A 25,972-nucleotide genomic window follows, 5' to 3' on the forward strand; every position below is an offset into this window, starting at 1 on the left:
CTGATGGCTTCCCTATGTTCTTTTTCCAAGAGTTCTGTGATATTGTTGGGAAAGATGTCTCTAGTGGGGTTAAAGAATTTTTGGGGGCTAGAAAACTTCTGAAAGAAATTAATGGCACCTTCATTGCTTTAATCCCCAAAATTCAAGGTGTTGACTCCATGGCTAAGTTCAGGCCAATCAGTTTATGCAACTCTTTTTATAAGATAATTTCCAAGGTCCTAACCTCCAAACTCTTGAAAGTCCTTCCATCTTTGATCAGTCATTAGCAAAATGGTTTTGTGAAGGAAGGCAAATTCTTGATTCCATCATAACTATCCATGAGAACATCCATTCCCTTGTTATGGCTAAGAAGTAGGGTTTTATTCTCAATCTTGATTATCTAAGGCCTATGACCGGGTCGATTGGTCTTTCCTCATGAAGGTCCTTTTCGCTTTTGGCTTCTCTAACAAATGTGTGGACCTCTTCAAGTAGCTTATCTCCTCTACCTCCTTTGTTGTTCTTGTTAACGGATCTCCCTCCTCTTTCTTTAAAGCCTCCATAGGATTGAGGCAAGGGGACCCCATCTCCCCTATCCTCTTCATAATTATGACTGAATGTTTTGGTAGGTTCATGGAAAGCTTGGTTACTAGAGGTATTTTTAAAGGTCTCCAACCCTCCTCTGCAGATCATACTTGCTCCCACCAACAATTTGTGGATGACACCATCATTATGGGGGACTCAAGTGTTTTGGAAGCCAGAATCCTGAAGGACACCCTTTGCAAGTTTGCATCTGCTTCTGGCCAACTTATCAACTAGGTTAAAAGTGAAGTGTTTTTCATCAACACTCCTGAGTGAAGACAGCATAGAATCAGTAGAATTCTAGAATGCCAGATTGTTGGTCTCCCTACTACCTACCTAGGCCTCCCCCTGGACATTGCTCCACCTGATTCCTTTTGGATTTCTTTGGTGGATAAATTTCAAAAAAAGATTTCCAGTTGGAAAGGTTCTCTCTTAAGTTAGGCTGGCAAGCTACAACTTCTTAAAGCATCCCTTCAAAGCATTTCTATTTATGCCCTTAGCCTCTTTATAATTCCAGTTAAGTTTGCTAATTCTATTGAAAAAATTCTTTGGTCTGGGGTAGAGGAAAAGAAAAGAATGGCATTAGTGGCTTGGGACAAGGTTTGTAGATTGAAAAGAAAAGGTGGTTTGGGCTTGAGGAGAATCTGGACCCTCAATGAAGCTCTTTTGTCTAAACAGGTTTGGAGATTGTTCCACTCTCACAGTGAGTGGTGTAAAATTTGAAGAAGTAAGTATCCTCTTCTGTCTTCTTCTCTTTTCTCTTTCATTAATTCTGATATCAATATTAACGGGTCTCACATTTGGAATCATGCCTCTAACTGTAAAGACAACATTATCAAAGGGGTGAAATGGAGAGTTGGTAATGGCAGGAAAGTTAAATTTTGGGAGGATCCTTGGTTGCATAATAAGCCTTTGATGGAAATCCCTAATTGGGCCCCCTTTGCTGCCCCCTGTAAAAGAGTCTTCGGTTCCTTGGTTGAGGGGTATTAGATAGGTGATAAATGGTAGAACATTGAAGGTCTTCACCCTAACCTCATCTATCTCAAGAAACACCTATCTTTTGCTTGGTTGAACAGTGAGGAAGATACTCTTATTTGGAAATTTGAACCCAAAGGCAACATTATTATTTCTTCTATGTATGGAGTGCTATATCCAGCCCCCTCAGAGAACCCCTTTTGGTCTAAAGCTTGGATAAAGGGTCCTATACCAAAGATCAATATTTTCTACTGGACCATCCTCCAAAACAAGATTTTGACTTTAGACAACCTAAAGGTTAGAGGTTTTATCTTCCCAAATAGGTGTGCTTTATGTCTTGAGGAGGAAGAGTCTGTGGACCATTTGGCAATCCACTCTTCCTTCACTACTTCAATTCGGGAAATTTTTCTTAAGAATTTTTGTATGGAATGGGTGTTTCCTAACTCTATCCAATATTTGTTCCATTCTTGGAGTTTTCATTGGTCTAATCCCACTTTGAGATCTTTGTGGCAGCTCTCACTCCCTCACATCCTATGGGGGATCTAGAAAGAAAGAAACAACTGCATCTTCAGGGATACTTCTCTCACCTAGGCTGTTGTTTTTTTAGAAAATTCAAAGGGCTATTATGGAGAACATTAGGATCATTGGAGAACCATGCAATCTGGTCAACCCCATGGAAACTCACATACTCAACTCTTGGAATCTGAAGAGTGTTGTTAGTACTAATTCTAAACAAATCAAGAGATTTGAAGATAAATGGCACTATCCCCCTCATGGATGGCTCAAAATCAACTTTGACAGAGCTGCCAAAGGCAATCCTGGCCCAGTGGGATGTGGTGCAATTTTCAGAGATGAAAATGGCATTTGTAAGGAAATGATTGCTGCTCCTATAGGTTTCCAAACTAACCACATGGTGTTAGCTATGGCTTCTCTCCAAGGCATTCCCCTCGCTAAAAGGTGTAATCGTCCCTATCTATGGATTGAGGGGGACTCTAATAATATCATTAAATGCCTTAAAGGAATTTCTAAGCCCTCATGGACTATCAACAACACTATAAAGGCTGCTAGAGATCTCATCAACACCTTCGATAAATGTTTTATTTCCCACATTTATCATGAAGCAAATGGCCCTACTGACTGGGCAACCAATGTGATGGTTGATCATAACAATATGGTTACCTGGAAGGGTGAGGAGGATCTCCTCAATGACGTCAGGTCGATCATTTTCGTGGATCGATATAACTGCACTCCAAAGATCATAAATGGATAAAATAATGATTAATAGTATTACTTGGAGGGCTATTACTACTTATCATTGTGTCAGTACCATTAATGACAAGACGAATGCCACCTTTTCCCACACAATCTAGGTATTTGGGGTCGCTTCGAGAAATTTCTTTCTTGTAGCTTTCTACAACTCTTAGTTTTTTGTTTTGAACTATGAAAATATGGGAGGTAATAGGCATCGCTATGAGCCCAGTAACTGTAAGGAGTGGAAACAAAAGGAGGAAATTTGGAGCATCTTGCTGAAGGGTGGTTTTATGAAGTATATGGAGAGACTCCATGGGAGGGATGCCAAAATCACTAATTTTTTCTGTAAAAATTGAAGGAAGGGCACCCAGAAGATGGGAGATCAAACTATCTCCATTGATGAAGACCTCATTTCTTAGGTAATGGATCTTCATAGGGAAGGAAGCAATTTCTATAGGGAAAGAAAGACTAGCAAGGAGGTCATTGAGTGATACCCTGAAACAGAAAAGGAGAAGAAGCGCCTGGTTAACCTAAGCAAGACCTACTACCCTCATAGGGCATTTGTTAAGCCTTGGAGGGAGGTTCTGTTTGCTATTATGTGATACATTAGCTTGGATGGTAGATTAACCAAAGTGTATGGCTATCATTTTGTACTGCTCAACCATTTCAGGTATGATGAAAAAGTTAACATACCCTATTTCTTGATTTGTTCATTGAATGCTACTATTAAAGCCCATAGAGAGAACCCTAAGGGAGATATAGCCATGCATCAAGGTCTTATGGTTTTAATCTATGACCATTTGAAAGCTAACCAAATTGCCTGCCCCCAGCCTTCTATCTCTGATTCTGAGGAGGAAGGGTCAAATTCTAATTTTTCTATGGGTGATGAGTCTAAAAGTGATTCGAAAAGTGAGACAGAGGAGAGTCTGGAAGAATCTAAAGTTGAACTTGGTAAGAAAATAAAATAGGTGAGCATTAAGTTGTCCTCTTCTAAGGGCAAGAAAAAAATTAAAGAGAAGGTCTTCCATATTCACTCGGAGGAGGAGGAGGAGGTCTTTGAGGACTCCGACAAGGATGAATCCCAATCCCCTCAGAAAAAGAAAACTAAAACTTCCATTCAAAAAAGGTACAGACAGAAAAGGCAGGACAATTATGAGTTGGAATTGGAGGATAAAGTGTAGAGAAAGGATCCTAGCATTGACCAAAAAGTGGAGGAGATTACAGGGGAAGGTTTCATGCAAAGGGTTGGTAGAAATGCCGAACAGATCACTAGTGGAGATGTTCCCAATAATGAATAGGCCAATGTTGGTGAGAAAATCCCCCCTTCAAATCCTCCTACTGAGGGTTTGAAAGGGTTTGTGGACACCCTTGACTGGTTAATTAATAGTCATAAGAAAGCTGTGGAGGATAATAAGAAGTTGAGCCACAGGGTTCAAATTCTGGAGACAATCAGTATTGATGAAGGTAAATCTATGGCTGAATATGTTGATGACTTGAGTAAAACTATTGCTAGAACTAAAGAGATTAGAGATGCCTTCAACCCAAGGTTTGAGCAAGTGGAGAAGGCCCTGAAAGAGATAAAAACCAATGACAATGCTACGGACCAGAGAATGGTGGAAATTAACAACAAATTCAACAAAATTGAAAAATGCCTCAAAAGCATTGTTGAACAAAGCCATAACATTATGAAGGCCTTGGCTAACAACACCAAAATTCTTATCAGCAAGTTGGAGAATGAGAAGGATTCCCAAGAGCTGGAACCTGACATGGAAGGTATGGGAGAGGTGCAAGGACCTAGAATGAGGACCAAAGGCAAGAAGAAGGAGAAAAAACCAAACAAGAAAATTGAAGAACTCAAATTTGCTTTGACAAACTATGACCTACTGGTCACTAAGCTTGTTGATCTTCTTAAGTCTTTGTAGTTGTTGTTTGTTGTTTAGGCCTTCTATCTGGTTTTTTCACTTTGTTGTTCCTTTCTTTTGCTATATATTCAGTTTACTAGCCTTCTTGCCAATCTTTTGTATGTTGTTTCAATGCTGGTTTGGTTGCTCTATGTTGAACTATCTTATGCTCCTTTGTTAAAGGTTTTAGGTCCTTAAAACCTGTTTTCATATTAATCAGAACTATCTTTATCAACACCTAGCTATATTTTTTCAAAATATAACTATTTTTATCCATTATACTATTTTATCAAAATAAGCTACATTTTCCAAATTATGAATATAATCAAACCCACATAAAAATGAAACATGAAATATTTATATTTACAAAACTATTAAACAATTTAACAATCTATTTTTTTTTAATATTTAGTTTGTACACTAAAACTAAAAATGTTGTGTGGGGAAGAGTTTCCACCATGAACCCCCACGATGGTGGTGGAGATCCCACCACCATGGTTAAGCCTATGGTAGGTGGGTTCCCCCACCACCATGGGTAACCCCACGTTGGGTGGAAAAACTCCCCACCACCGTGGGTGCAAGAAAACAAGCACAGAAATATAATCTAATATGCAGAAAATTAATTTCTTCCACCCAATAAAATCGTAAAGAAAATAATAGATTTAACATTAACAAACCAAAATAAATTTAATAACAGACATTGCATAAAAATAAAATAAAATTAAAATTAAAAGAAACAAAAATACCTCATGATTAAAATATGAAAAAAAAATACAGACACAGAGTTTCCTCCAGAATTTCATAATCTAACCATTATTAAAATTTAGAACAGAAAACCCAAAACAATTTTGGTAACACGAGGTTCGGTAAAATTGATAACCCCCAAAAGACAAAATCTGGACAACTCCAAAACCATAAATTAATAACTTGAAACTGTAACAACAAATTATAAGCAAAGAATTAAAATTGAAAAAACCCCAATTAATGCACAGAGAAATTTACCAATTGCTAACCCAGATATATAAATCAAATATTCCAATAATAAAAAATGGTGGATTCAAACAACTTTTCATAAACAACAACTAATTTTCTATTCAAGATATACAAAGAAAGACATAGACACAAAGGGATTTAAATCCCTACCTTAGGACACTATCCTGGCAAAGAATTTGGAGGCGAAGCCTCAAGATCCAACATCTGGCAACATACAAGCAACCCAATAAGCCAAAACCCTCAAACATCGTCCTCTGCAAAAATATTCCTTCTCCAAAAGTTCCTCCAAAATCCAGAAAGAAACAACCCAAAAATAGAAACTCACCCCCAAAATTCTTCACAAGAAAACCAAAAATTCTCCTCTCTTTTTTGTTAAATTTTCCCCCAAAAGCAAAGATATGTTTGTTTTTTGCCAAAAGTAACTCCCCATACAGAAAGCATGCAAGATTCCCTTCATAATTCTAATAATTAATTTATATTTTGTAACTCCCATACACATTTGAATTTAAAATAAATAAATATTGATTATTATTATTATTTTTTAATAGATTTTCCATAAGCACAATTAAGATGTCAAATTAAATATTTAATTCCCTCTTAAATAATCATTTCAGAAAAGGATATATAATCTAAATTATTTAACTCAACAATTTAATTTAATATAACTGATGCAAGAGCATTCCCGGTTCACAGCAATCTTGCATCAACCAAAAACATTTTCCTTTCTGTTTTGCTTTTTGTTTGCAGTTTCAATATTCCTTTCTATGTGTCCTGGTTTTGGCTCACCAGATCTTGTGGAGTTGGATTCTACTTGAAGACTTGATCATCTTTCTTGCTTTCAAAACCACATCGCATTTGGATCACTTTCCGACAAGATATCACTACCGATTTCTATTGGCTTGATGATGATTGTAATGAACGACTTCATGTGTTGTCATTGATGGAACATATATACACACATATGTTCACATTGTCTATCAGTATTACTTATAAAGTTACTTGTTTTGCAACCGATATTGGATGTTTAGTTTATGATGGTTTAGAGAGTGTCAACTGGTACATGTAGACAACCGGTATATGCAGGAATGACTTGACACCAACTTCAATATTCAGCGGAGACCATCAAAGAAGCAAATGGAGGACAATCGGTTTACATGTTGAAGTGGTTAACTCTAACCGATATCGGTGTTCCAATTGGTATTCATTGATTGTGTGATAAATTATCGCCTGTCATGATGAGCTACCCCTAACTAACAAATTTTGGCGGTAATTTGTGAAGAGTTATGTTAGATTGTCTAGATACACTACACCTAGGAAATTGTGATATGATTTCTAAGCCGACATGAAATCTAAATGTCTATATAATGACATTGTGATGAACTATTTCTTATGAGATGATTTGATGTGAAGATAGAAGTGTTAAGTTGTTGAAGGCATTATAGAATATGTTGGTGATGCAGTTTTGAGTGCGTAGAAGAGGATCTATTCAAGCAAGTTGTGCTACTTTTAGATCACACCACCTGTTGTTTTCTAACCACTACAATAGTCAAATCTCCTAACCAGGTAAGCTCTAACAAGCTTCATTGTACAAATCCTTTAGCAAGGTGATCCATTAGTTTGGATTCAGAAATCCTCTACCGAGGTTACTCCTAATAGGGTACTACCTTTAACAGGGTATAGCTCCTAACAGAGCTTTGGGATCTTTAACAAGATTCGCTCCTAGCAGAGCACTTTTGTAGACCTTAACTGGTCAGTTACCTATTACTACAGATAGTTAACTTGTGAGTCCCATCTCACCATGGTTTTTCCCATTTGGGTTTTCCATGTATAAACACTTGTGTTATGGTGGATGTTTTACTTATTGTGGATGTTTTAATATCATTTTGGATTGCATGCATAGTGTTTAGTAAACTTGTTAAGTATCTCAACCGTTCATTTCTTAAAGTGGTTTTTTTTTTGTTGTCACTGATTCACCCCCCCCCCCCCCCTCAGTGCTTTATAAGTCAATCAATTGGTATCAGAGCCTAACTTCTTTAAGGCTTAATTGCTTGGAAGGAAACCCTAAAGCCACCATGGGGGATATGAGCTACTTTGAGATGGTTGGAGTGCTTGAAGCTACCAAGGAAGAGCTTGAAACCCTAAGGGTTAGACTTAAAGCTTCACAAGTCAAAAGGAGAGAGTTGACTGAACAACTATTGGAAATACCTGGTAATAGTTCTTCAGATGAAGCTAACATTGATACATTAGCTGAAGAAGTTGAAAAACTGAACGGTGAAAAGCTAAATCTGAGAAGAGAGTTAGAAGCCCTAACTATCCACATGAGCCAGGAACTAGAAGCTAGGAGGGTAGCTAAAAACCTTGTCAAAGAAAGAGATCATGAGATTGCTAAGATCAAACAAGATAATGCAACTTTGCATGAGCATTGGCATGCAAAAAAAGAATAAAAAGAGGCTTTGCAGCTAGATCTTGAAATGGCATCATCCCTAAGAGAACTCTTACAAAACACAATGAAGATCTTACAAGAGAACTCATTGAGGCTAATGGAAAGATGGAAAAGTTTGATAAAATTTCTTATAAGTTGGATGAGCATAACTAATCACAGAGGATGAAAGGTGATACATCTAGACTAGGCTTTAACACATCTGAGAAAGGAGAGTCTTCTGGTACTAAGAGCAACATTCACAAGGATGAAACTGCTCCTAAGGCTAACAAGCCTACCGGTAAGAGAATTTTTAAACCTATTTGCTTTGTCTGTCATAAACTTGGACATACTGCAAATGTGTGTAGAAACAGACCCAATGGGAATACAGGCTACAATGCAAATACTAGGTATGTATCTAAGAGATTTGAAGGTCATTATTTTACATGCAACATGTATGGACATAGATCAGTTGAATGCAGATATGGACCAAATAATCTAGTACTTCACATGAATCCAAGACCTAATGGTAACTAGAGGAGAACCTATAACAACTGGGGTAACATGAACTAGCAGAAATCCTATGTCAATCGGTTTAATCCATTTGAGATGGAAAAGGTAACTAATGTCATTTGCATCATTTGTAACAATTATGGTCATGTGGCTATGAATTGAAGAAGGAGAACAGGAAGAGGCAATGCAGGACCTTGGAGATCATCTAGAATGGCCTAATATCATTGTCATAAATCGGGACACATGGCAAATTTCTATAGAACCAGGAAGAACAAAGCGGTTAATCATTTTGTAGATCAGAAAGGTAAGAAGAAGGTAAATGTTGAGGAAACCAGAGAAGAAATGAACCGAATCTGGAAAAAGAAGAGTGATGATATACCTGCAGAAGAACCTAATCCTTCACCCAGTGTGGATAATTCTACATCGGTGAATTGAGCCTTTCAACAGGGCTAAGGGGAGCATAGTGGTAAATCTACTTTCAGACCCCTTGAAAGATGAGTGGTAAGAAAGCTTGCATTTTTGAGTTATTCTATCAGAGATCTTGATATCTTTGTCAATCGGTTTTTCAAAAGTTTATCAACCAGTTTTACACCTGTTGATATTGTATGTATCATCAAGCGGTGTATTAGGTTTTGTAAACCTAGCGGTTGAGCAATTAATGTAGTAGGTAAAAAGGATAAAAGCGAGTTTTACTATGATATTTTTACCCTAAATGCATTCGAAAGAGAAATCTTGAGCACTTGAAAAGTGAAAAGAGATTTGCTAGCTGGTTATGGATGAATTTGTGTCATGAATTGTGTGATTGAAGCTGATTCAAAGATTAGTGAAGGTGGAACTGGTGTGCATTTGAATAACCAACTAGTAACTGAGGCTACTTGCGATAATTAAGGTATTTCTTTGCAAATCCCTTTTCGAATCAAGTTTATCTGAATGACTTCATCATCTAAGCAAGTAGAGAGGCTAATTATCACATCAGAACCTATGGAGGTTGAGGAATCGGAACAAATAGTGTCTTACAATGATTTATCTCAAGTTCCTGAAGGTGTTATCATAAAAGGTGATTTATCTAGTTATATTGATTTTAAAATCGAAGATTTAGGATCATTGTCAATTTATTCTCAATTGAAATCCCTTTGCGATAAGAGCGAAAATATCCAACCTGGGTATCAGGGTTTATGAGAAGGGTTTTCATAATGCAGCTTATTTTCTTGAGGATTTTGAAGAGGAACACATAAAAATCATTCTAAGTCATGTTCATGGTGAAAACATGTATCTGGAAAGGACACACACTATAACCAAGGAATCTATCCATGTTGTGACTGTTTTTTGGTCAACTGGTGAGGTTCCCAAGTTGAGGTGAATTTCTAAAGAGAACGTAACCACTTTAACCTCATCTACCTCTGATGGGTGTGCATTTTCTGTTAATAACATTAAGGACCCAGCGGTTAAACTGGCTACTATGGTTATAGGCTACAAGATATTCTATTCCATTATAATGAACAGTGTGCCATCTGCAATGCATACAGCCGATAAAATGATTGCTGAGAAAGTAGATTATGACCTATGTGAGGCCATAAGGAGTTAATTGATATTGAATCTATAGTCAATTAAGAAGAATAGCATTCAGAAGTTCAAATTTGGTCAGTTATTGATTGGCTTATTCTTTTACTTTCAGAATTTCCTACCAGGAATTGGTGATATTGAATGGTCTAAAAACCTACCGGTACCTGCTTAGATCAAGAACACCATTATGGTTGTTAAGAATACTTTCTCTATTGCAATGAACAAGTACTTCAATGAATTTCAGAATAAAATGAGTATGAGGGTAAGGCTACCTAAAGATGTGGTGAAAAACTTTGCTAAGAACATCATTTTTAGTCACCACTGATTTTTGTCTGATGGAAGCTATTGAACCAAGAGAAGATGAAATGGAAGACATGAGCTATGAAGTCAATTATGACTTATTGATTGGTTATGCCAATAACCTATTCGTATCTCCAGTGGACAAGAAGAAGAAAAGATTGGATATTGTTGAGGAGAAAACTACAAAAGCTGAAACCAGTAGTGCTCAACCCAGTAATGTTAAAGGAAAGAAGAAGAAGGTTGAGAAAGCACCTTCAACACCTTTTGTACCTTCTAATACAAGAGTGACACAAAGTGTCCAAGTAAAAAAGGAATAGGTATCCAAAGTAAATGCTATGAAGCAGACTGCAACAAAGAAGAGAGGTTGTCAATTGATTCTTCAAGCAGAATCTGATGATACTGACACAGAAGAGGAACCCAAGAAAATGAAAGCAACTAGTAAAGTAGCTAAACCAATAGAACAAGTGCCAAAGGCAAGTGTTCCTATTAATGTCTTATCTTACAAGCCTATGACTGATTTTGAGAAGACATGGAAAACATTATGGAGGAATAGATTTGATAATGTCAAAAAATGTTTTGATTCATTTGATGAAGACCAGAAGGAACAAATTGTTCAAAAGGTAATCAACTATTTATGTCAATAAAATCTGTTGTGCTCTATGAAGTGTACCTGTACCTGCAACCACAATTCACTCAATAAATCATTACAAGCAATTGTTAGCAAATTGAAACAATGAAAGATAAACCATTAACTAATTGACTCATTGCCTCCTAGTAAATGCGAGTGTGGATTTTGCTCTCAGATCTTAGTATGCAAATTCTAGTGACTTGACTACACTTAGATGGAGGGTTTGAATGATTTTGCATGAACTAATATGATAGCATGATTAAGCTATATGAATTCATGATTATCCTAGCATGATTTAGCTAAGATTCAAACCAAATTGAGCATGATAACATTGCTAAACTAATGAATTATAAGCTAGATGCCTATAATAACAATGCATGAATCAAAAATGATATGAATTGGTAAAGTGGCATGAATTAGGACCAAAATGAATGTGAATTGGCCATTTGTTCTCCAAAATAGGGTCTATTTATAGGATTTCCAAGGCTTGGGGTGAGGTGGTAGGATTCAACAGTCAAGATTGATCTAAAGATATCAATGGTTAAATTGGAGGAGGTTGGCAAAGGAGGATGGATTAAAGGGAACACTTAGTGACAAGTGTCACAAAGGTTCTAGAAGATGTTAGATGAAAGGGGACATGAGGGTAGGTAGAATGGGTTAGGTGGTTAAATGTTAGGAGAATTTGAATTTAGAAATTCATTTAATAAGAAAATGGCTAATTAATTTCAACAACTCATTAATTTGATTTGTTTTAATTAATTAGGAGATTTGGAAGAATGATTTGTGATGGGGAGGAATTAATTAATTTGAATTAATTAATGAAGGAGGATTATTGAGATGAACCTATTTAATAAATCCTTAGATTTATTAATAAGTAGATGAATGGTGGAATTTAATCAAATTGTTGATGAATTTAATCAAATTGGGGAGGGAGATTAATCAAATAATTGCTTATTTAATTAATTATCTTTTGACCATTTTGAGGTGTATACATTTTGCCCCTCTTTGAAGCGAGGTGTGATGACGCGTTGATTCAAAGAATAATCTCATTTTGATGATGGTATTGGTTTGATAGAATGCCCCAACTCTTGATTGCTAAATCCCAGTATGATGATTCCCCCTTGAGAGATCAATTGAGAAATTGATCTTTGGAGTTTTGCGAGATTGATATCCCGATAGATTTGATTTGATTTCTACAACTGTTGTTTGATGAAAATTCAAGTTCTTTGATTAGCTTGATTGCCTAGATCGGTAAGATTGAAAAATCTTAATTGATTAGATTTAGTCTAGTTTCAGGAAGGATTCATCCTGTATAATAGATGATCATAATGTCTGGTTTCAGGAAGGATTCATCCTATGTAAGACATGATCAGAGCATCTGGTTTCAGGAAGGATACATCTTGTATAAGACAATGAATCAGAATTAGATAGTCTGGTTTCAGGAAGGATTCATCCTGTGTAAGACAATGATGATCAAAGTGTCTGGTTTCAGGAAGGATTCATCCTGTATAAGACATGATCATAGCGTCTAGTTTTAGGAAGGATACATCCTGTATAAGACATGATAAAATTGATTAGGTTTGATTGATTGATTTTATTTTGATAAGATTGATTAGATAAAGAACTGACACTTTGTTGATAGCCAGTTGCAGAAATTTTTGGATGTGCTGATGTTGATTCCGTTGAGAGATAGCATAAGATTTTTGCTAGGTTGGTAATATCTGAAGAAATATGAATCATTCGCCTGATTGCGTATACACTTTTGATGATATTTTGATGATTCCTACAATAGATTTGACCTTGGATAAAAGGAGCTTTTGGGATCCATGCAATAATGAAATGCAAGCTAAAATGCAAATGAAATGCAATGGAATGCAAAACTACGACTGGACTAGTCACTAGATTATTTTGCATTTTTGTCATCATTGAGCTTTTGAAATGTGGGAAGTGAGTGCAAACATTGATGGTATAATTAAACCATGATGACCTAAGCACTTTTTTCCTAGATTTTGATATTGCAAGTTAACACAAGCATCGAGGTATAATTGAACCGAGATGACCTAAGTGTTGTTTGCGTAAAATAGGCAGTATTAATCATTGGTATATGCAAATCAGAAATGTCTTCGATGATACTTTGATGATCATGTCCTGAGACAAATTTGCACCTACTAATGATTAATTTATAGGCAACAGACAAGAAAATTATCATGTTTCTTCCTTGTTCCTCTAGTCAAAGACTTCCTGGAGGTACTCAGAAATCATGATAGCAAAAATCAAGATAATAAAATTGAATCAAAGTGCTGAAAACAACATCCAAGAGATATCATCAATTAAAATTTGTTCGATGTGCTTAGATTGACGTGTGATAGCTTGATAGTTAACAATGTGATGTCATGTTCAATGTTGGATGTGTCTTAGTGTTTTTGCTTGATAAGATTTGTCTAACTATTGTTCTACTTGTTTGATTAAGCTCAAAATGTTCAAAAGTATTGCCCCCAGCTAGGTGTAGGATTTTGCCCCAAGCCTAGAAATAAAGTTGTTATGATATATCCAGTGATCCAAACCATGGTGAGAGAGTAGCTGTTATGCCTGCGTATGTACAAATGCTTTGTGATGGATGTTGATGGAGGATGCATGAATGCAAGTGGAAAAACTAATAGATGGAAGAGCTAGTCGACAAATAGCACCTGTTTGCCAGGTTTTCACAATCTGTTTTTATTGCACTTTTTCTGATATTTGATTTTCTTTTTTTTTCTTTTTTCTTTTTTTTTTTTTTACTTTTTAGGATTTTTCTGATTTTTCACTGTTTTTGATTTTTTTGTTTTTTCCTTTTTTTGATTTTTTATAATTTTTCACTGTTTTTGCTTTTTCTCAGACATAAAACTTCTTCAGATGTATGCTATTCATTAGTTCCTTGAGCTGATCCCCATCCTGTGTTGATAACTGATATGCTCCTGACCTAAATACTGTTGTGACCACAAATGGACCTAACCAGTTTGGTTCAAACTTGCCTTTCTTTTCTCGATCTGCCTGATTGCGTGGATTTTCCTTCAGCACTAGTTCTCCAACTTGAAAGACTTTGGGTTTGACTTTGTGATTATAGCTCCGACACATTCTTTGTTGATATACCTTTAGATGATCAAAGGCATTTTGTCTTCATTCATGGATCAGTTCTAACTCTTGTAGTATAGATAATCTTTGTTCTTCATCTGGGATGAGTCCTTTTAGTGATACACATAGAGAGGGTATCTCTACTTCGATTGGCAATATGGCTTTTGATCCATATACAAGAGAGAAAGGTGTGGCACCTGTTGGTGTGCGGATACTAGTGCGGTAGGCCCAGAGAGCAGGGTTTAGTTGTATATGCCAATCTTTCCCAGCATCGTTCACTGTCTTTTTAAGAATTTTTAGGATGGTTTTGTTAGATGCTTCCACCTACCCATTCCCTTGTGGATAATATGGTGTAGAGAATCTGTGCTGGATTTTGAATTTTTCACAGAGCCCTTGTACATCTTGGTTCTTGAATGGTCTCCAATTATCAGTAATAATGGTCATTGGTATTCCATAGCGACAGATGATATAGTTCAAGATAAATGTAGCAATTTGTTTTCCTGTGATGTTTGTGAGAGGTACCACCTCAATCCATTTTGTAAAGTATTCTATAGCTACAAGAATGAATTTGTGTCCATTAGATGAAGAAGGATTGATCTTTCCTACCAGATCCAGACCCCATTGACAAAAAGGCCAAGATGTTGCTAAAGCATGTAGTTCTTGTGCTAGTGCATGGATCAAATTCCCATGGATTTGACATTGTTTGCAGGTTCTTGCTATCTTGAAAGAATCTCATTCCATAGTTGGCCAATAATAGCCCAAGCGTATGAGTTTCTTTGAAAGGGTAAGACCACTTGAATGAGTGCCATAAATGCCATTATGGACTTCATGTAAGGCCTTCTTAGATTCTTCTTATTTGAGACATCATAAGAGAGTACCGTCTAAACCTCATTTATACAGGGTATCCACGACGAGAGTAAAATGAGAGGATTGGCGAATAAAGTTTCTCTTTTGATTCTTGGATAGGTCAGGAGGTAAGATGTTTTCTTTTAGGTATGTGTAAGTTTGGCTGTAGTAGGAGGAATCATGACCGATAAGGTGACAGATGGTTTGGGAATCAGGACAATCAAAGGCGGGATGAAACAACTCTTCAACCAGGAATTCATAACGCTGTTGATTTTCTTGTGTCTGCAATAGAGAAGCAAGTGTAGCCATGGCGTCTGCTGCTTTATTATCATTTCTTGGAATCTGTTCAAAAGTGATTTCTACAAAGTACTTCTTGATATCATCAACCATCTTTTTGTAAGGCATGAGTTTGTCGTCTTTTGTTTGATAGTCATCATTGATTTGATTGATGACAAGCTGAGAGTCTCCGAAGACTTGAAGTTGTGTTATATTCCATTCTATAGCCATTTTGATACCTATTACCAATGCTTCATACTCTGCTATGTTGTTGGTGCATGGAAAGCTTAATTTGTATGCCTTCGGGATTATATGCTCTTTTGGTGTGATGAATAGAATTCTTGCTCCTGATCCATGTTGTGTATATGAACCATCAAAGTATAGTTGCCATGTTTTTGTTGTGACTGTTAGGATATCAGCATCAAGAAATTCAATTTGTAGAGGATGATCATCTTGAAGTGGTGTTTCTGCTAGTTGATCTGTGATGACTTGTCCCTTGATAGCTTTTCTATCAACATATTCAATATCAAACTTGCTTAGAATCATGATCCATTTTTCTAGTCATCCTGTCAATGTGGCTTTACTGAGCAAATACTTCAGAGGATCAATTTTGGCTATCAACTTTATGGAGTGAGATAGTAGATAGTGTCATAGTTTTTGAGAAGCAAAAACTACTACCAAGCATGCTTTTTCTATTGATGAATAGTTGATTTCATATCCTACTAGTGTCCTACTAATGTAGTAAATGGCTCATTCTTTTCCTTCATTGTCCTGTTGTACGAGCAAAACTCTTAATGATGTTTGAGTAGTTGATACATAGAGTAATAATGGCTTTCCTGAAATTGGTGACATTAGAATAGGTGGTTGCATGAGATATTCCTTGATCTTATTGAATGCTTCTTCACATTGATGGTCCCATTTGAAGTTAACATGTTTGTGCAATAAGTGAGTAAATGGCTGACATTTATCTGCTAGTTGAGCCACAAATCTTCTGATTGACTGGAGTCATCCTTGTAGTGATCTTAGTTGACTGATATTCTTGGGAGATGCCATTTCCATAATTGCTTTCACCTTAGCTGGATCTACTTTGATTCCTCTTGCTAAAACAATGTATCCCAATAGCTTTCCTGAAGTTATACCAAAGGCACATTTCTTAGGATTTAGCCTTAGCTTGTATTGTTCTAACCTGTCAAAGATCTTTTCCAGTATCTCTATATGTTCTTTTCTATTGTATGATTTAGCCAAGATGTCATCGACATAGTCTTCCATGAATGTATGCATCATGTCATGAATTATAGTTGTCATAGCTCTTAGATATGTAGCACCTGTGTTCTTTAATCCAAAAGGCATGACATTCCAGCAGAAAGTACCCCATGGGCATGTGAAAGTTGTCTTTTCTTGATCTTCGGGTGCTATTTTGATCTGATTGTATCCAGAGAAACCATCCATTAGAGAAAACATGGAGTGTCCAGCAGTTAAATCCACAATGATATCGATGTTAGGCAAAGGAAAGTCATCCTTTGGACATGCATTATTAAGATCTCTGAAGTCTATGCATATTTTGATGCTTTTAGCTAGTTTTGAAATAGGAACAATGTTGGATACCCATTGAGGATATGCTACTAGTCTGATGAATCCAACATCCAGTAATTTCTTTAGTTCTACTTTGACTAGAAGAGCAATATGAGGATGCATTTTCCTTAACTTCTATTTAATTGGTTTGTCTCTTGGATTAACATTCAAGTGATGCATAATAAGCTCTGGATCTAACCCTAGCATGTCTACATATGACCAGGCAAAATTTATTTGTCGTCATTTGAAGAATTCCACATATTGTTGCATTTCTTCTTCTGATAGAGATGTTGCTGGATGAAGAATCTTTGGTTGCTCTATTGTGCCAATGTTAACTGCCTCTGTCGGTTCAATCAAAATAGATGACCTTTCTTGATAGTGCTCAAGTAAAGTGTCAAATCTCCCATCTTTCGGTGCCTCAAGGAGGTTTTCACCATTAGATACGTCCTTTGTTTTTACTTTTTCCAGATCTAATGTTGCCAATAAATGGTTTTCAGCACTAGACTTGAAATTCTTTTCTTTATTTTCAGTTTTGCGACTAGGAGATTTGGCACCCACTTGACTGGAAGATGCGTTGTTGTCATTCCTAGTGAGAGTTGTTATAGGTTCGATTGCTTTAAGATATATAGATATGGCATGGTCATTTGGAAAAGTATCAATGGCAATATGTCCTTTATTTTCCCAATCAATAAGATCAAGGTGGATTAGAGGTAAGGGATCTTCAGGTTGAGATGTTTCAAAGGTGTTTAGGGTCATGATAGATGTATCAAAGTTTTTAGTATGTATGTTGATGTCTAGAATGGTACTCTCATTAGAATGATTTCATATAAGAATTTCCTAATAATCCTCGGTTAAGTCCAAGTTAGCCGAATGTGATTCTGATTCAAGTGGACCAGTTCCTGACGTTTGTCCTGCATACATGTGAACTACATCGACTCCTACATCTTCTTCAAAGCAATTTTCTTTAGCTGATTCTTCAGAGTGATAGGAATCTCATTCCCATTCATTACAATCTATATCACTTGCAGCCTGTAATATACATATTTGGTTATATAGCATTTCTTCTTCTTTTTCAGTTACATCTTTCCTTCTTTTATATTCAAATTTTTTAGGACTGAAATTGAGTTCTGTCAATCTTGCTATGAGTTCTCCTTGATCAGTACTAGGTTCATATCTATTTTGATTGGGATTTGATGTTGCTTGAGAGATATCTGCAATTTGTTTCTCTTGGTGATTTGAGGATTGCTTCCTTTGCCATTTCATGTTTGCTTGTGCTTGTTGCTTAGTTGATTCTTCTTCCCTTTCAATTGCCAGTTGGTCTTGTCTATTTGCATATTCCTCTTGTTGTTGACTAAAAGATGTGTCTTCTGGTAGAGTAACATATCCTAGACCTGTTTTGTCTGTAGTTTGCCAATTATGAGGATGAATAGGTTCTGAGATACCATCTTTTCTTTTTCCGATAGATCCTGTTCCAGTGTATCCCATCTTTCGAAGAATGTTGAATCCTTTTCCATATATTTCTGTAGGTATTCTGACATTGTTAACCTTTTGTTGAACTTCTTCATCTTTGTACAGCCATTGTAGCACATCTTTGTCTTCTGTCTCCTTTGATAAGGTTCTAGCACTAATGAATGCTCCATCAAATATCGGAAGATGTTTCACAATTGGTTGTTGTTTGGAATTTGATGGTTTTCCCAAGGATTTAGGAGAAAGTGGTAATTGTGATATTGAGTATTCCCCATTCCCTCAATCTTTTAGCTGTATTTGTTTTTCCATGCTTGATAGAATAGATGCAAATGATTGTTCCTTGGATTGTATGTTTGAGATTGTTGCCTCCCTGTTATGTGGAACAATTACTTCCTGAGCCATTTTCAGATTGCTACAATATTGGAATGGATTTGCATTTGCAGAGATTGTGATTTCTTGTCCTTCGTATGGAAATTTGACACATTGATGATATGTGGATGGTACAGCTTGTAGGTCATGTATCCATGGTCTCCCGATTAGTACATTATATGATAAGTCCAAGTCTAGAACTTGGCATGCTGTGTCTTTTTGTAGAGGTCCCACTCTGATGGGTAGTATTACAATTCCCTTGGAGGAACATTCTTCTTCATCATAGGCTTTTATAGTGATCCTTTTCCGGACATCAACTGCATCTTCTAAATATCCTAAGGCACGAACCAGACTTAATGAACAAATATTTAGACTAGCTCCCCCATCTATTAGAACACGCTTAACACGTGTTTTGTGGATGAGTACTTCAATGTGTAAGGGAGCATTGTGGGGATGTTGTAGGGACATGTCATCCTCTTCCATGAATGACAAGCAATGTGGGGTTGTAAGGTGTCCCACCATGGTCTGGAATTTGTCGATATCAAGATCTTTGGATACGGTAGTATCTATTAATGCTTGTTCAAGAATTTCCTTGTGTGCTAGTGAAAGTTTTAAACGTTCCAGGATGGAGATTTGCACGGGTGTCTTTTGTAGTTGCTCCACTAGATTGTATGGTTTTTTTATAGTGGATGATGCGTTTGTTGTAGGACCTAGCAAAATAACTTTGGCTTTGCTTCTTGTTATAGCATGAGCATGAGCATGAGCATGTTCTTGATTTTGTTTTTCTTTAACTACAATCACATTCACCACATTGTTGTATGTATGAGCATAGTTTACCTTGGCTTTACCCTTACCATTGTTTGTTGTTGATGATTCACCTTTCTCATAGTTTGGAAGCGGAGTTCTAAAAGCTGTATGAGATTCATTTGTTGTATGTCCATCCATATTTATTACTCCATTATCAATCAAGTCTTGTATGACATGTTTCAACTTCTAACAATTATCTGTGAGATGTCCTTTGTTTCAATGGAAATCGCAATATTGATGATCATTCCACCATGGTGGTTTGATTTGAGGTTCATAGTTCCTTTCTTCTGGTAAAGAAATTAGTTTGTTTGCGATAAGCGTTTTTAATGTTGACCCCAGGGGTTCACCAATGTCTGTAAATTGTCTTCGAAAGAAAGTTTTGATAGTTGCTCTTTGGCGATTGTTGTTTTCTTATGCTGTTGTTGAGTGAGTAGATAGATTGAAAACCGGTTGTTTTGGTTTCACATTGTTGTTATCTACTATTCCATCATTAACTACATTTCGATTTCTATTCCAAAATTTTGGCTTGTCATTATGATTGTTGTTATTGTTGGTGTTAGGATGATAGACTCCTTCTTTGTGTATTTTCAATTCACCTCTCTTTATCATGGCTTCTTCCATTCTGATTCCGTTATCAACCATTTTTCCAAAGCTTTGATTTCCTTGCATTTTTAGGTAATAACTCATTTGATCATTTAAGTTGTCAATGAATATATCCATTTTTTCATATTTAGGCATGGTACAAGGATACCTTGAAGCTAAGCGTCTCCATCGTTGTAAGAATGTCATGAAGTGCTCTCCACTCTTTTGTTTTGCATTGCACAGGTCTAGCATGGTCACTTCGTGTTGTATGTTGTAGGAATATTGCGAAACAAATTTATCCACCAACTTTGAAAATGATTTGATTCCAGGTGGAAGTTTGGAGAACCATTCCATAGCTAGTCCCGTTAAGCTCTTGGGAAATAGACTCATTAAATAGGTATCCTCATGTGCAAACTCCATACTCATGGTGCAAAATTCTCTTGTATGATCTTGAGGCTCAGTGCTTCCATCATATTTTTCATATCTGGGAGTTTCAAAATCTATAGGAAAAGGTATCATGTTTAGGTTTCTGTCAAACGGATAAGGACATATTTCTTGAAGCAAATATCATCTAACATTTCCTCTTTGCATATCTTGAATTTGTGTTTGCATTGTTTGTAGTTGTTGTGTGAGAGTTATGATAGGATTATCAACATGATTTGTTCTTGCATAACCCTGATTTTGTATTCTAGGAGGGTCTCGATCTCTTCTTGGTTCATCCCTAGTTCTTCTTGTATCTTCATTGGTTTGAGTGTTATTCAAAATTTCTACTTCATCTCTTTTGGGAATGTAAGTCTCGTCATTGGTTTTGGTGTTATGAGGAATTGACATGTCATTCATTTTGAGATCAAAGATGTCCTCATATTATTCATTATTAGGAGGATCACTTTTCTTTTGTGTCAATTTGTTTACATCAAAGTCTTGAGGGAGTGTAGCACCAGATTTGGCTAACATTAGAAAGTATTTTTCTGTACCTATACCTGCAACCACAATGCACTCAATAAATCATTACAAGCAATGGTTAGCAAATTGAAACAATGAAAGATAAACCATTAACTAATCGACTTATTGCCTCCTAGTAAATGCGAGTGTGGATTTTGCTCTCAGATCTTAGTATGCAAATTCCAGTGACTTGACTACACTTAGATGAAGGGTTTGAATGATTTTGCATAAACTAATATGATAGCATGATTAAGCTATATGAATTCATGATTATCCTAGCATGATTTAGCTAAGATTCAAACCAAATTGAGCATGATAACATTGCTAAACTAATGAATTATAAGCTAGATGCCTATAATAACAATGCATGAATCAAAAATGATATGAATTGGCCTGCATTAGTGAATTGGTAAAGTGGCATGAATTAGGACCAAAATGAATGTATGTGAATTGGCCATTTGTTCTCCAAAATAGGGTCTATTTATAGGATTTCCAAGGCTTGGGGTGAGGTGGCAGGATTCAACGGTCAACATTGATCTGAAGATATTGTATATGGTGAAAATGGATAACAATAGTAACGATATTGAAAGGCTAAATGAATTCAACCACAAAACCCTAGCCTAACAACAACAAAGATCCACCATAACATATGAAGATTACCTAAGACAATGCAAATCAAATGAAATCACAAAGATTATACCATCACATGTCCAATAGGGTTTGGATCTCCATTCTTCCTATCTCCATTGATCTTGCTTGATATATTTGCTCTCAAATTTTATGTGCACAAGAGCTCAACAAAGAACGGAATGTGGTTGCAAGTAGGATCGCATATGCCAAGTAGTCAAATTGATCAAGTAGTTAGCGGGGGGTTTGATAATGAAGGAAGCATCTCCTTATATAGAAGACACAATATGAAATGGATGGATAAGATTGAGAGGTGTAAAAGGAGGTCGACTATGATTAGAGGGTAGGTAAAAGAAATAATAAAATAATGAAAGGGGTAGGTAGTTATGAATTAAGAGATGAATGACATGTGTCATGGGTAGAAAAGGTTAATGAATTAATTAAATAAATAAAGATTTATTTAATTAATAGAAGAAGTGGGATCAATTAAATAAATAAAATATTTATTTAATTTAGGAAAAGGGTAATTTAAATAAATAAATGTATTTATTTAAATGAGAAATAAGGCTAGAAGAGGATAAATGAATTAATTAAATAAATAAAGATTTATTTAATTAATAGAAGAATTAAGCTTAGATAATTAAATAAATAAAATATTTATTTAATTAGACTGGACAATTTTGGGTGACTACATTTTGCCCCTCTTTGAGACAATGCGGCTTGTCACGTTGTTTCAAAGAAGATAAGATGAACTAATACAAAGTTGCCCCAAGATGGGAATGATATGCCCCCTCAAGAGATTGGATGAAAATGTCTGAAAAGATTACAGACAATCTCTCGATAAGAAAGAATGGCTAGAATGGACTGACCGAGTAAAGTGACAGAGTCATGGGATAATGAAGATTGACTCGGGAAATGAGGGCTAGGGCAGTCTATAAGATAGACCATGAGGGAAATACATCCTCATTGTCATCTACACCTCCAAGAGATTAGAGTGTAGAAAAAGAGCAACAGCAGTCAGCAACAATGGCTTTGGTTCACAGATTCGACCGCGTTCATCGATTCCAGAGGCCAGCAAAGGCAGGAGAGCCAGTAAGTACCACAAAACCTCCTTGTACTTTGATGCATTTATTGTTGTCATTAATGCATGCTAGGTAATGTAATAAATGCACTCTAGGTTAGGGTCTAAAAAATGTCAAAAACATCCAAGCGCATCTATGTTGGTGCCAAGCGCGTCTGTGCTTGCTAGGCGTGTCTGTGTTTGTGTCAGGTGCGTCTGTGTGGGAAAAGGCATCTGTGCAGAATGCGGTCACGTCTGCGCTGTGCAGGCGCATCTGTGCTAGGCAGGCACGTTTGTGTCTTCCAGGTGTGTCTATGCAGAGCATAGGCACGTCTGTGTGTTTCAGGCGCATTTGTGTAAAACAGGCACGTTTATGTCATGAAGGTGCATTTATATCTTCAAGGTCAAATCGGCAGTTCTGTGATGAACATACGTTGTTGACTGGATAAGCTACTAAGAGGATACACTCAAGCAGTTCCTCTAGGGAAGACTAGGATAGGTTGAGGCACTTTGTGATGAATAGTGAGTACCAAGACATAGTACTATGTGATGAACAGGGATTACTAAAATATGAGCAGCACTTTGTGATGAACAGGGAGTGCAAATGTGAGCAGCACTTTGTGATGAACAAGGAGTGCAAATGTGCGCAACACTTTGTGATGAACAGGGAGTGTCAAACACGTAGTACTTTGTGATGAACAGGGAGTACCACTAGGATAGAAGCAACACTTTGTGATGAATAGTGAGTGTCACTAGGATAGAGTACCATATGCACTTAGATAAAAAGTAGCATTTTGTGATGAGTAGTGAATGCCACTATAACTGACATGATTGATTTGCTTGACTATAGGAGTATTTGCCTATGCTGGAGTCATGGGAGAGATTCCCATCGACTCAGAGGTTGCAACCTGAGTTGACAGCCAAGGACCGAGCTGTGATTGAGGCTATGGGATTGAGACATATTCTGTATGTGCCTGAGTTTTGAGCAAACATGGGATTGCTGACTACACTAGTAGAGAGGTGGCACTCTGCGACTTGCACTTTTCATTTGCTGATGGGGGAGATTACAGTCACCCTGGAGGATGTATACAGGATTTTGCGGATACCAATCGCTGGGGAGTTGATTCCATACGATCAAGATGGAGATAGGGAGGCCCTATGATGAGTGTTTCAAGATCCGAGACTAGAGATGAGGGCTGGACACATGGCATGGGACACGATGACACAGATAGCATTAGCACTACCAGTAGTATTGGCAGGAGTGATCAGTGGGTTCCTCTGTCTAGATAGGGTGACATGAGGATTGGCTGTGGGATCGAGGAGGAGGATGAGACAACTAGGCTCAAGAGATAGAGGGGATAGGAGACATGATCATGGGGTGGGTCCTTCCAGGGCTCAGACTCCGTCGAGGCCAGCCGGCTCTAAGGGAGGGAGTTCATCGTAGCCGTAGAGGGCTCCCTATGTATCAATTTTGTACCATTTTGTATGATGATGTAACACCTTCGGGTGAGTGTAGCCATATGATTTTGACATCATTGTATCATGACACTTATGATTATATATGTGAGATGATTCATCTTTGCGGTAGCTATATGCATGCGTACCTATGTGATGTATGTTTCTATGTGATGCTTATGTTATGGATGCAAATATGTATATGATTCAATGCAATATATTTTTTGTTCTTTTATGTTTTATATGTGCATGCATGATGCAAATGTGAATGTATGTAATGCAGATGAATATGATAATGCAAATGTAAATTGTGCTAACAGGTGTTGTGTGCAGGATGTGATGTAGTTGTGATATCTATATGTATGTATGAAATGCTTATATGTGGTAATGCAGGTGCAACTACATGAAATGCAAATGTTTTTGGTGTGTCATTATACTCAGTCATGTGATAGTAGGCTATGTGGACTTGAGAAGGATGATGGAAGTCAATCAAGAAAGGGGGATGAAAGATAGGAAATATGAAAGTGAAAGAGCTTGTTGTGCTTTATCATCATTGAGCTTTATTATGGAAAAATAGGTTATGACAATCGAGGCATATGTTTGACCCAGAAAGTCATTGTACCTATTTGCGTGGAGATAAGACAGTCACAAACAAAGAATGCCCCAGTTCATACTAGACTCACAGTGTCCTCATATCCTTGGACAAGTCATAGCATTTACTAAGAGACAATCCATAGATAGCAAATACAAATAGGTGATGATACTGCATCCTCACCTTTCTAGTCAAAGACATCCTAGAGATAGAATCTCTAGTCAAAGACATCCTGGAAAATCTAAAAGACATGTCACCAGAAAGATAAAATCAAAAGAAAACCAAGACTCGACACCAACATCCACTATAGTCCTTAATTTTAGTGTCTCTTGTCACTTGTATAAGTCTTATTTGATTGTGGTCACAATGTTTACTTTCACAAAAAGGATAGATAGCACGGAACCATATGTTGTCTGAGTCTGTTGAAAGATTTGATTTTGTTGAAGCCCATTGTTGCTGCTGTGTCTCATCTGAAACTAACTGAATCCATGAAACTGATACTTTATTGCGGAGAAGATGAAACTTTATTTCAGATCTATGATGCAGATGCTACTTTATTGCTAATTGTGTGTAGATAGACTGAAGAAAACTTAAAGAAACTGTAATCCTCAAAACATGTGATGCTCTCAGTTCCACACCCATCACTAGATGTAGGATTTGCCCTAGCCACAGATAGGATCTAATTTATTATGGATGGAAAGGGAGTGAAAAGGGAGGTTTATTATGAATGGCTAACCAATCTTGGGTAGATCAATAACAAGCCATGATGGGAATGGGTAAGTTTATTATGAATGAATAGGTTGTGAATGTGTGCAAAGTGAAAGGATGAAAGTGAATCCTGAAGGAGGGAGGAGCAATGTCTCTATGCGTGGCACTGGTGACCCAGTTTTCACCATGGTACTTGCCCAAGGTGCCACCAAAGTGGTTTTCACCATTGGACGAAATTATTTCTCTTTACTTTTTTTGATTTTTCAATGTTTTTTGTGTCACAAGGCGCCTATTTGCCAGGTTTTCACCAAGTAATGATTTTTTTGTATTTTTGAATTTTTATTTTTTTTGCATTTTTGAAATTAGGATACTCTGAAGAGCTATGTGTAAAACCTACGAAGGTGCATACTGTTGATAGGATCCTCCAAAGGTTCACCTTCTGTAGTTGAGAGCTGAT

This window comes from Cryptomeria japonica, chromosome 10 (assembly GCF_030272615.1).
Source record: "Cryptomeria japonica chromosome 10, Sugi_1.0, whole genome shotgun sequence".
Taxonomy (NCBI): Eukaryota; Viridiplantae; Streptophyta; class Pinopsida; order Cupressales; family Cupressaceae; genus Cryptomeria; species Cryptomeria japonica.